The sequence below is a fragment of the Xiphophorus hellerii genome, chromosome 10 (genome assembly GCF_003331165.1).
Source record: "Xiphophorus hellerii strain 12219 chromosome 10, Xiphophorus_hellerii-4.1, whole genome shotgun sequence".
NCBI classification, from domain to species: Eukaryota; Metazoa; Chordata; class Actinopteri; order Cyprinodontiformes; family Poeciliidae; genus Xiphophorus; species Xiphophorus hellerii.
In genome coordinates this window covers 10,939,705-10,953,385 of record NC_045681.1, presented here as the reverse complement: position 1 = coordinate 10,953,385, position 13,681 = coordinate 10,939,705, and the positions used below count along the sequence as shown (strand labels likewise).

General features: G+C 36.5%; 1 protein-coding gene across 1 annotated transcript in view; it reads right to left on the bottom strand.

Moving 5' to 3' along the window:
- Nucleotides 1–8,882, bottom strand: part of LOC116727473 (C-terminal-binding protein 2) — a 114,030-nt gene extending 105,148 nt beyond the window's left edge. The window contains exon 1 of the mRNA XM_032574921.1: nt 8,523–8,882. The gene's annotated coding sequence lies outside the window, so the exon portion shown is untranslated. The remainder of the gene's footprint in view (nt 1–8,522) is intronic.
- Nucleotides 8,883–13,681: the final 4,799 nt, after the last annotated feature.

Sequence of the window (13,681 nt, the reverse complement as noted above, 5' to 3'; positions counted from 1 at the left end):
AAATATCACATTTTGAAGATACTGCAAATATAAAAATAATAAAAAAAATTATCTAACTGCTTTTACTTAAAACTGAAAAGCAACTGTTATTTCCAGAGCTCCTATAATAACATGACATGTAGTGTTCAAATAATATTAGTTCTTACTTAACAGACATGTTGCTCAATATGAGTGGTAATGTGTCATCCCTACAGCATGCTGCTGCCACCACCACACTTCGCATACCTGATGCTGGTAACCCTCCAATGTTCAGATGGCTTCCTGGAGTTTCAGCTTATGGTGTTTTGAAAATGAATATTTTGTATTTTGTTTTTTTAAGTTAAAACAGTAATTAAATATGTTTCAAAAATAATATTATAATAATCTTTTGAAGTAATAGGTGACATTTTTAATCATATTAGTTAATAATAATTTTCATCAAAGTAATTAGATCATTTGGTACCTATGTCAGATCGTATTTTTTAACTAAGATATCTAATAATATTGCTCAAGGTTAAGAGACAGAATCTCATGCTCTTTGCCTAGAAAACATGTAGAATTGCAGGCGATAGCTAACCTCCCCCCTACTTCCCCCCAACCTAGCTTTCTGCTTTGATCAGGTTTGTTCATCTCCCAAGAAAAAACAAGGGCAGTGGAGGAGGAGATCTTACAAATTATATTATGGGACATGAAATTAATCCACCCTCCCCAAACATTTGGCCTTCACACAGTTTAACCTTGAAACCGGCTTTTTACTCCCTCGCATGAGGACTTCATGAAAGACCCTCTGTCATATCCAAAAGAGCAAGTCTGACATTACAACAATGGCTCTGCAGAGGCAATTACTCAATAGGATCCTTCACCGTGCTGATGATACGTTGTAATTTCATTTCACTTATGTCTGTCTCATAATGTAACACACAATTGAGCGGGGGCCCCTTTACATCCCAAAAGACCACTTCCTCCTTAAGATAATAAAAGCCTTTTGTGCTTGCCTTTGAGAAATCCTTGGTGGATTATGTGAATGTGAATTCAGAAGCCCATCAATTAATATGCATTAAATTAAAGTGTATTAAGTTGTTGAAAAAAAATTAATAACTCTAATAGCGGTGCCACTGCTTCACCCGACAACATCTTACCCGGATGCTAACAAGGCTGTCTCAGACACGGTCAGAGGGGGCTAACACTGCAATACTTACTTGACCTTTTGCAAACAATGCAGCTGCCGTTCAACCACCTCAGTGTCCCCTGACACTAATGAAGAGTGGTGACTGTTACATCCAGTCCAATAAAGGCAAGAAAATCTTAGCGGCTTGCCAGACAGCCACAAGATTCAGCTATAGAGGATTTAAACAATGCTTGGATCTATATAGGATTAGAGTACATATTTAAAACACCTAATCATTTGGCTCATATGGTTCTTGCCTTTTAAATGTGTTTTAAGTTGCCAGAGAAACTGCGGCGGGGGGGTTTCCTGGTCAAATGGAGCATAAGTAGCTGTCTGTCTTTCCTGCCTGTGCTGCAAGGTTTCCATCAGCTATGCGTACGCCAAAGGAGGGGGATTCATCTAAACATTTCTCCATCTACACAAAATTAACTCAGCTGTTTACAAATTGTCAAACAAAAAATACTTCCAACTAGAGAAGCACTTCTTCCCACTTCTTAATATGTAACACTGTAAATAAGATATTTCTCATTCTTTATAGTTGGGTTTTATTTGTACAATAACACAAATCTTGTTGGATTTTACTTGATTTTTTTCTTAAACCAAATTTTTATTAATTTCTAAAATAGAATATTGTTATCACTTACTCTTAAAAAACAAATCAAAATCAGCAAAAATGTATGTTGGCAATTTAGTGATTTATTTTTTTAAATAAACTGGAAATTGTCAACAAAACCGTCTTTCCTTAATCCTTATCACATGAGTATTCCCGCCTTTGTTTACAAAATATCTACAGCTGACACTGAAAACATTAACATACAGACATTAATTAGCTGAAGAAAATTTTAGAGAGCGCTGACAGTCAACACACCAATCTTCTCTCACTGTACTTGTACTGTGCATCAAAATTGAAATATATGAAATGAAAATAACTACGTTCAAGGTTCTTCAACTGTTTCAATCTCACACCCTCCTCAGACATGGAAAAAAACACAACAAAAAACTTTCATACACACTTTGTCAAAAAATCTTATTGTTCCCTACAGTACAGGGAACTGTTCATGGGGATTTATAAAAAAGACATGTATGGTACTAATTAGTCTTTATCCGTATGTAGCTCCAGATACAAGTGCTGCTACTGTCACTGAATTGATAGCAACAGGAAAGGCAGCAATGACAGAAGAACAGTCTGAAAATCCCCATAATATCTCTGAAAAGTGAAGATACACAGAGCCTCAAGAGAAAAGAGAAAAAGGGAACAATATGTCAGGTGTTTCTTTGCAATACCTTTCCAATACATCACTGCTAAAGGTTAAAGGAGTTTGAAAACCATGAGAGCAGTAGAGTAACTACAGCTTCAGTTGCAAAAACATATTAGTTTCCCGCTACTATAAACTATCACGATCAATTTTCAGTTTTACCTTCACGTTTTTGCCCCCTTTTTTAAAAGACAGAAAATTACCCCCCGCTTCCAGCTAAACCAATCTTGCCTTAAGTTGGAGATAATGAACATGTTCGGCAGACTTCAAAATGAACACCGGCGCTCCTGGGCACCTCAGCTCAACACAGGCACATCACACAGACAGTTTTAAAGAAGGAAGGCACAAAAGGGAAAGGGAGAAGTCTTAGCCTTTGGAGACCAATTAGAATCACATATTAAAACTGACCTAAAAGAACCGTACAGGTTACACTACTTACCCTTTCCCCATAGCTGCTGTTTCCAGTCCAAACAAGCAACCTCCACAGAAAATAAAGATGAAAAATCTGCCTCCTTAGAAGGATTGAAGAGAATATCGAGACGTGGTGAACACACATAAGGGGCATGAGGGAAGCATTTACAGGCTCAGTAGTCTTCCAGGCATAAATTACATGATCTTCTTTAAACACCCAAGACACTATTAGATCACAACCATCACTGACATAAGAAAGACTTGATAGAAAGAGGGGGAAAAAATTCACAGAGACATAGGATGTCATTCTCAGCACTGCAACAGTGTTGCTCAAACTATATGAATGTTGAAGAAAATAACAGAAGGCCGTAAAATGCTAATACCTTACCACAAAGACCAGAAAATCAACTATATATAGAGATGCATCTCAATGAATTAGAATATGATAGAAAAACTCAGTGGACCAACACTAACAGATGATATAGGCTTCACTTCACAATTATTTCAAGGCTATGATTTGAACACACTTCTTCCTTCCACTAAACTTTGGATGCAGCACTCTGAACAGTCAGCTTCAATAACAATAAGCTTTTTTGGGTTACTCTTCTTGTGTCAGTGACTGCAAGCTTGACAACTGTCAAGTCCGCAGTCTTTCCCATTATTGTAATATTTTTTAAGGGATTGAATTTGGGGTTTTTATTACCTACAAGTCAGAATCATCAAAATTAAATGAAACAAATACTTAAAATATATCACTGTCTGTAGCAAATCTTTATAATCCGAGTTTCACTTTCTGGACTGAACTGAAATGAATTAGGATTTACTGAGATGCATCTTAATAAATCACTAACAGCTAAATAGAAGTTTAGGCAATCTTTACACAAGCGGTGCATCCACGGCATATTTCGCATCACAGCGGTTCTGAAACATGCTCCGTCTCGCTTCCACAGCACCTCCAGAGGGGGACGCCGCTCTCATAAATCCCCTCTAATGGTCGTCAGCGAGGGAAGTTTTAACACAAGAACTTAGCGGCCACTGTTACTCACCCGCGCAGAGCGAGGGTCTGGGGATGATGGATGGTAATAAATATTGCAGGGGGCTAACCGAGGTCCCTTCGGAGACGTTCGATTGCCTCTGGCAATGGGGTGCTGCTCAGCAACGCGGGAGACGGTGGTAGGGAGAGGGGGAGGAAGACTCCTTGCCAGGCTGAGACTGATGGAGTCAGATCAATTTCCAGAGAAAAGGATAAAAAAAATTGCTTCCAACTCACCATATGTATAGCGACTCTGCTGGTCACAGATGGAGACAAAACAATCTACTGCTGAGCAATGATTATTGTGAATGTACCTGTTATGACCTCATCCCTGCTGCTCTTGTGTCAGGAGCTTTTCTGACAGGGATCCCTGTTGAACTGATCTGCCCACCATCTTAACTGCTTCCTTGACAATAGCTTCACAGCAGAGCAGATGTCCAGGCTGCACACATCTGTAGTGGCCTTCTAGTCCTTCAGGCACACAGGCCCACCCCCATTCCTGACGCTAATGCATGCATGCACATGGACACTCATGAGAGAGAGACAGAGCTAACCCACCAAGGTCATCTTTATTTTGTGAGATTTTTACAAAACTCAAACCAGTTTGCAGCAAAGAATGTCTATTTCATACTGTAAAAGTATAGGATCTAACCTGCCAGTCATCAATCAGAGCCAAATGAGGAGGTTGTGGGTTTGTGGGGTTTGTGCGTGGGCAACGGCTTATTTCAATCTCGAGTGCATCTCTACAAGAAGAATCTACCTGCATTGTTAATAGCACACTGGTAGATACTCTTACAAATAACCAGATTGATGAAAACAGACATTTTTGAAATTATGCAACACAAGTGTTAAATGCTAATCAGACTCTGTTTGTTAGTAGACATGCATCAACTACTCAGTCAAAGAATGGAATCAGTTTCTATTTGTCAGCTTTGATGTGTAATCAATAGGTCAGCTATATTTTTCAAATCTACTTTTTTTATTCTTTACAAGTATCAAAACAACAGTTAATGTAAGGATAAATAAGTGAAAATTGAACAGAAAAGAAAGGCCAGGGTTTAACAAAAACAGGACGTAGACATTTTACAGCCAGAGTTTTCCTTAATGATACAAAAGTCCTGTGTAATTTTAAGGTTGGTGAGTTGGGAGTTTTTTTCCAAATACTTTAACATATAAAGGAGAAAAGCTGTACTGCAGGTTCTTTGTAAGAGGCAGGGTAATTCAACAGAAAATTTAAGACAAATATATATATTTATGGTTAATGATTTTAACACACATCATTAACCATTATCTGAACTCAAGAAAGCTGCATCGAAATATTATTTGGTGCATACATTAACTGACATACTGAGAGATCTTAGTTTAGGTGCTTTCATAAATCAGGAAAAATAATGGATTTTCACTATTTGTCTCGCTGATCACTGATCAGAACCGACTATGATCCTTCTGGGATTAAGATGCAACTCTCAATCTGGGTGACACTAGTTTTTCATTAGACCATCTGTTAACATACTAAAAAGTTCTAATTTAATTAGTCTGTTAATATGTACAAGAGTGCGTAATTAAAAAGTTAGCAAAAGGCTATTAGCAACTCATTCATAAACGAACTACACCAAACAGTGGTTGCGAACACATGATCCATATTGTGTTTTTTTTTTTAAGTTCACACTTACAGGCTGCTGTGCGAGAGTTCTATTGAAAAAGTATGGCTTTTTTTATCTCACTCCATCTACCATTTCAGAGGAAATGTTTTTGCAGTTGCTTTCAAAGGCCCCCTATTGATAAAGCCATGGTATATAGCATTAGAGAAAAGGGGATTTTTTTTTGCTTTTTTGGATTCATCTTCTCTTTCTATACTGCAAACACAAAACCTCCATTTCCCACCACTTCAAGCCACAAAGTAAAAGATGCAGCAGTGAAGCTTTTTCTGCTTGAAACAGATTTCAAACTTCATTGAGATCTTACTTTCTTCGATTTCTAACTACAACATAAAAAAGAAAACATTTGCTGCAAATTTGGTGATAGCCGTAGTAGTTGCACAAATGCTTAAAAAGATTCTTCTTTGTTTACCCTGCCGATCACAAATCAATAATTAAAGGAAAATCATTCAGTTCCTTTAATTTTTTATTTCTTTTATGCCGATTCCTGCTTTTACCAACTTTGTTGTTTTTTTTCTCAGCAACCGTATGCACTAATAAAAACACATAAAGGAAACAATGTTCTATGATAGATGTACTTTTGATTCCAAATAAATACTCCGATTTCTGCATCAAAGTATTTTATCCTAACTTTTATTTTTATTTTAAAAAACAACATCAACATCATCTTTACCAAACCCAAAATAAAACATGTTGTGGCAGATGATGCGTCATGGATTAAGCAGGTTAGGAAATCTTCGTTTGAATGCATTTAATGAATAAGAAAATAAGCCTAACATTTTCTATGAGCTGCCAAACAAAAGTGGAGAAACTCCACTCACTGGCTGATTGATTGGTGCATCACTATGTATGAACACAGAGAAAATCAGGTAAGCAAACACGTTCTGTTGACATATTTTCAGAAAATGCTGATTTAATTAGTCTGCTAATATGTAAAAGTACTTACTTGAGTGTGTAATTAAAAGTTAACACAAAGCAATTAGCAGCTCATTCATACACTGGCTGCCCAAAACAGTGGCTGTTAAATCAAGATCCACTTTCGATTTAGTTTGATTACCATTTACTCTTTTAGCTGTTGTACAAAAGCTTCATTGAAAGACTACAGCTCAGTAACATTCTGAGACAAACAGCTTTTTCTAGGGTATATTCCTCATTCCACGCAGGAAACTTACAGATCGCCAGTGCACAACACAATAAGTGATAACCTTTCAGGTGAGATTCCTCAGGCAGTAACAAGTGTTTGATCTTCTTTTTTTTTTTTTTTTGTCATGAGATGCACAAAGTTTAGTGCGGCCTCTGATCCTCTGTGATGATGTGTGGCATCTTCTTCAAAGTTACCCCCAGGGGAGGAACGTTTGGAAAATTGGTTATGTGTGAAAGGTCAGTGAGACCCAGACTGAAGATATTGTGAATTGTGTTTATTTTTGGATAAGGAACACAGTACGCCAACCTCTACTGAAATGTTTTCCACAAGAAGTAGTGGCTGGGGATCAAGAATCCAGTACAGAACTGGTATTTTCCTATCTTTGAGTCATTGCTCTGCTCTGTTTCTGGTCCAGTCACTTCTTGTTTACCATTTGCTTTAAAGTGTCACCGTTGATAGCAAAGTAAACATACCCAGAATTCAAATCTATTTACTTCCTGTTAGTGACATCTTTTGGTCAGAAAGCATTCACTTGATTAATCTAAAGATCAGAGTAGTTGTTTTAAAATCAACCCAATAGCCTAATAGCCTCTTAATGTTTCCCCCTAAATATTAAAAATCTGAGTTGATGAGCACATGCTTTTTAACCACTGGAAAAATCTATGTCCAAATGGAAAGCGTTCATAATAGTAGAATAAGTGGGATTGCATGTTATGTTTTGATCCTCAACACAAATAATTTTTTTTTTATCTTTACGTCAAAATGTAGCTGCTAGCTAAACTTTATATTTTAAGGTGAAAAATTATTTTCACCATAAAAATAATTTATAACGTTCTAATTTCACACACAGTGACGGGTGGTATACTCACAGCATGATGCTGCCACTACTGTGTTTACACATAGTGAATGTTTGCAAACATTCAAAATGTGTCTTTCCTGTAAGTGGGGTAAAAATGTAGTTGCCATCTTGCAGCCAACTGACGAGCAGTGCACAACAACAGTTGGAGGAGAGGCACCTATGCCTCTATGTTGCAAACACATTAACCTTTAAACCATAAAATTGGTGTGAAGGACGATTTGAACTTTTTTGAAACCGTAACAGTACACCTCAGTACTGTGGATAGATATATACCATACATACAATATAGGTAAAAAAAAAAAAAAAACTGTTGCTGGCAACTTGATGGAAATTTTTTTAAATGAATGTAGAAATTATGCCATCTTTTTTGCTGAATACCCTGTTTTGGGTCACAACTTTTCAATTTTCAATGTAAATTTAGGACAATAAATTACATCATAAAAGGGGATTTTAAAATTAAGTTACTTTCTTAATTTTTAACCTACATACTCGATATTAGCATCATTCGAAGGATCTCGGAATGCTTTTTACAAATAGTTAATTTGTTTTGCTACAAAAGTCATAAACAAGCCCACTATGACGGGGTTTGTCTCAGCATGCAACACTCTCAGGTGACTACAACACTTCCTATTTTCTTCTAAACGACACCACACTCCGTACTCGGTCTTACTGGAAGCAAAAACAAGCGCTAGTGTCCGCGTCCTGGCTGAAAATACAGACGAAGGTAAAAAATAAATGTCAACAGAGAAGGTAAATACACGTCCACATTTTAACAGGACAAGCTACTACTCGGTCAAAAACAGCGTCTGTGAGGATCCAACCCACCCGTCCATTTCCCCCCCTCCCATCTTCATGGCGCAGTAAGGTGGACACACATGGCCGGAGCTGAATGCGGACCTGGGCACCCTGACGGCAGCCAGTCACCCCCAACTCTCAATCAACCCACAAACTGGATTTTAAAAGCGTGCTTCGCTCTTCTCTCAATTTCTACAGTAAAAAATGTCGCACACTTACCCGAATAAATGAATGAATCGCCAAGTTGAGGAGCCGACTTTCTCTCTTCAAGCGCACGTCCTCGGCGGCGGCAGCATCATCCGCTTCAGGATTAATGTTTCATGCGAAGATTGTTCTTAATATTATGATTTCGGAGTAATTCTGATTCCACCTTATAAATCCTCCGTGCAGCGTGTTTGTTTCCCCAGCAGACTCGAAGAAAATGTGCAGATAACAGGAGTAATGGGGGGTAAACGGGCTACAGTGTGTTATAATCTTGTTTATTATGAGCATAAACACCGAGTAGGTGTCCAAATGTTTCACCGCTTTATTTTTTCCTCCCCCTCTCTCTCTCGCTCCCTGCCTGCCTCTCTTTGGCAGTAGTCTGTCTAACTCCAGTTTTTTTTTTCTTTTTTTTTTTTTTTAATCAAGGCGGGGTCTTGGGTCGTTTAAACCAATGACATAAACCCAGACGAAGACGAACCCCCCCGCACTTCTTTCTTCTCCTCCTCCTCCTTCTCCTTAAAATCACTCACACACATGCTTATCCTAACTGATGAGGTCAAACGGGAAATTTTAATCAGAAGTTTTTGTTTGTTTGTTTTGTTTTTAAATGAAGGTCATCCTTATCTAGAAAGACCACTTTTCTAGGGACCTGACTGTAAAAACACAGCTGAATAACTAATTAAATAGAGATTTACTTAAAGATCTCACGAAACACAATGCTTTGAAACACAATGCTTTTTAAAAACACACTTGAGACAAAAGGTAATGCTGCTTTGTGATTTGAGTTGATGACATCAAAAGAGACAATAATCATCATTAGTGAACACAATAGCCAAGAAGTGACAGATCTTAAATATTCTGAAGCGTTCAGGTTGCACTTACGTGCCGGGCCGGAGTTTAACTTCGATTATCCAAAATCACTGATGGATACTGTCGAGGATGGCGAAGCTGAACCAAAAAGCGACAATAAAAATGTTAAGTTTATTGTCCTTTTTCAGGATTTCCATCTTACTGTTTTCCATGCACATCGATCACTTGCAGTAAATATCTTTCTGCTTGTGTCACTTTAAATATGTATGGAACATGGCAACAGCAGCATTGTATGCAGGAAGCATCTTTGGGGCTTTGTGTTTATATATATCCCATCATTTTTGACTAAGGCTAAAAGCTGAAATCATAACCAACCACTAATTTCAAAACAAGTGCAAATTTTACAATAAGCAGAAATCAAATAACAGCTGACTAAAAACATTAAAAGTGCAACTTAGTTTACATTGATACAAAGTTCAAATCAGCCGTCGACAACAACGACTGCAATGACTGTAGGAAGGAAAACTGGAGAATTCTTCATAAGAATGTGAGGATGAAGCAAGCATTGATTTCCTGTGGACTTCAAGCACACAGTGAAGAAAACTCTTAATTGGTTTCAAAGGAAGAATGTAAAAAAAGATAAAATAGTCTAGTCAATCAAGTGACTTGGAAAATTATCCAATGGAAAATTGAAAAGAATTAAAGATCAGAGTGCATAGAAAGTGAAATGAATCCCTAATTAATCCCCGCTGCTGTTGAAATTATACAAGACATTAATTATGAAAGCTGTACAGTTTTCAGTGACATTTCTTTACTGCTAGTTTGATTTTGATAGACGTTAGCAAAACTGTCACAAAAGTAACTGCTAAAAAGCAGTTATACAAGACATTAATTATGAAAGTTGTACAGTTTTCTGTGACATTTCTTTACTGCCAGTTTGATTTTGATAGACGTTAGCAAAACTGTCACAAAAGTAACTGCTAAAGAGCTTAGCGCGCAGAAATTTACATATTTCTGTCGTTTTAAGACAGTTTTGCCTGAAAACATTAATTATGTGAAAATTCTTTGGATTGTCTAACATGACTGTCTGTTTTCTTCCCAACAGGATATGTTTTCAAAATTCCATTGTACACAAGCAGAAATTTGTTTTGCTTTTCTTCAATTGTCTGTCAATGACAGCAACATGTGGGGGAAGGGGAAACTTTATGTTGTTATACGTGCTATACAGCTGGAAAACACTCCCTCCAAAAACAATCTCTTGCATCTCATTAAAGAAATTTAAAGTCTAGAAGCAGGAAATGTAATAGTTCAGTCATTTTTAAGCATTAACTATTTAGAACCATACTTTAATAACTACAGCTGGTAGGTGCCTAATAAATAACCACTTTGTGCAAATCCAAATTCCTTGTTTTCAGGAAAAAGATAAGCCATGTCTAATGGTAAGAAAGTTGCAAACATGAACAGATGAACCAAAAGAGTGGATTATAGAATTTGCAGTTAATCCTGCCTTATATGGAGCAGTAAGGCCTGACTTAGAAGCCAAGGTAAAGGACATTTTCTTGAACTTTAAAGTAAGACAATTAAAACAGGAAACGACTCATGCTAATTAGTCTTTTCAGTTCTACTGGTATGGCACCTGAAAGCTCTAAAATCTTCATAAAACTTGTGTGGGTGATTGTAAAAAGTCAATTATCCCAAATGGAAGTACATTTTGGTCTGATTCTGATGGTTAAGTGCCACTTAAGGCTAAAAGCAGGTCGGATTATCCATGTGTGTGTTTCAAAATTGGACCAGATTTAATATTTAGTTGAACTGGCCCTTACCTCAAGCAATCCAGACAACAGATAATGAAATGCTTACATGTAAAAAGCAGAAAAAAAAAAATATCTAAAATTAATCCCTAATCTATTTCATTTAATGATGTGGAAAGGTTCGGAAACAACACGTCTAAAAGTCTAAGCAAATACAGCAAAACGCCTCATGTACTCTGTGGTGTACGTTGCAGGAGCAAAGAAACGTGTGCCTGTGATGCTTGAGTTTGAACATACTTTAAATAAATAATAAAAGTATACATAATGGACTTTGATTCACCCTGCATATAAGAAAGCTTAAATAATAGAACATTTAGGATTAATTTATGTGCATGGAGTTCCTTTCTTTCACAAAACACTGGATATAAGGATCTGAAACTACCTCATATTGATAATTGTCTGCGTTCCCTTAAACTTTTACATGGTAACTGCTCTGCAAGCAGAATTGTGAGGTCAGTAAGGAAAATAAATCTAATTTGGGAAATATTGTGTGACTGTGTAAATACCAGAACCATGCACAATTGATTTGACAAGTCTGCGTAGCAAATCCTATGACCCACGCACACACTGCAGATGCAGATGATGTCACATGATGAATCTTTGCTCCCTTGTTTGGTAAATTGCTGCACAAAGGAACAACTTTAAGCCACATGAGTCAATTAAAGCATTCAGGGTTTTTCCTTTCAGGAATATGTTTATAAGGGTGACCCTGACCACAGGGTACACCAATTACACTGAGTCATACACATTCTGTTTTATGGTCACTTGTGAAGATTCTCTCTTGTTGACCTTTTAAAATTTTGTTGTGTTACAACCACAAGCTTTAAGGTAGTTAATTACAATTTTATGTGACAAATAATAAAAAAACAACAACAATGCATAGCTACGAAGTGAGAGAGAAATAATCCATGTTTTCATGTTTGTTAGAGGACATTAGTGAACAGTTTCATAAAGACTGATAAACAATCCATACAAGTCAGAGATTAAGTTGTAGAGAAATTTAAAGTTGAGGACAGTTTATCTGAGATTTTTGTGTCTATGAATTTAAGGGCTCACTTGTAGATTCCTACCATATATTATATGTGTTTTTTTTATATAATTTATTTTGAGTGTGTATTTCTACGTCTCTATGATCTATTCATCCGGTTGGCATCTGGCTCAACACCAATAAACCCCCCACTAAAATGTTATGCACACACACACGGCAACAACATATATATATATATATATATATATATATATATATATATATATATATATATATATATATATATATATATATATATACAACATATATATATGTTGTATATATATATTTGTATATTTTACAATGAAATAAATCTAAGTCTGTTTCTCCATAAAAATATTTATCTACTCTTTGGACTCATAGTTGGGCAAAAAAGGGAAAGTCAAAGGCCTAAAAGTTATTGTGAAGCATTCTGATGAGATTGTAACATATGGCACCATCTCATCATGGTAAATGTCTTTCAGTGCTGTGTCCTCTATTTGCTTGAAATTGCTCTGCATGTTGAAAAATACAACACACTAATATAATCTATGTGAAGAAAAACGCAGCAATCTCTTCCTCCCCCACTCCTCATAAGCACTTTGAGAATATTCTATTTTGTTTCCTTTAGATCTCCGGTTAAATCAAAGCCAGCAAAGAAAAAAAAAAAACAACAAAAAAAAACACTTCGCTACATTCTTTGATCTGGTTCTGTGATTTGATTTTTTTGTTGCATTCTTTTATCCCTTCACCTGTTTCTCAACTTGAAAAACAAGAACAAACACATGCAAACAAGATTTCTATGCTACTGGCATTTAATGCACTGCTGCGTGGAAGTGAATCATCTCAGAGGAAGTTAAAGAGTCTTGTCTACTGAAGGGATTTATGATGTCCCATCAGAAGAGCAACTGTGGGCTAATTGTGGTGTTGTATCAGTACGTCTCATGTTGAACGTTTAACCCTGAGCTCAGATTCTTAGGCAGTTCTTTAACACTTTGAGGCGCTCTAGAACATTTCATCTACATTTTAGTTTCTGGAGATACATATCTGTCAAAATCCCGATCAGAATCAGATCAGTATCAGAATTTAAAGAAATTAAATACCCAAAAGAAATATTTTTAGGTAATTCTGACTGATTTAAATAGAAAAAGTTTTCCGTAATATTATGTCAGACAATGAGGAAACAAAGGCAGAGTATTTTTTTATAAACTGAATTTAAAGATCCAATTTCAACTGTAGCTATTCACACCATTTTGTATTTGAGCACCCAAATGGTAAATATAGCTTAATAAACAGTATGGTAGAAAAGTTGCTCAAGAAACAGGAATAACTGCAGCCTTGACACACTGAAGCAAAGCTTATTCACAAGTTTGGGAGAGATTAATAAGGTGCAGCCAGATTCAGTACATCAGACATACAGTACAGACCAAAAGTTTGGACACAACTGTGTGTCCAAACTTTTGGTCTGTACTGTATATTGGACAGGTGCTCCAACTGTGGTACCAGAAAAAATGCTGAAGCATTTTACTTTGACTAAAGAGAGAAAA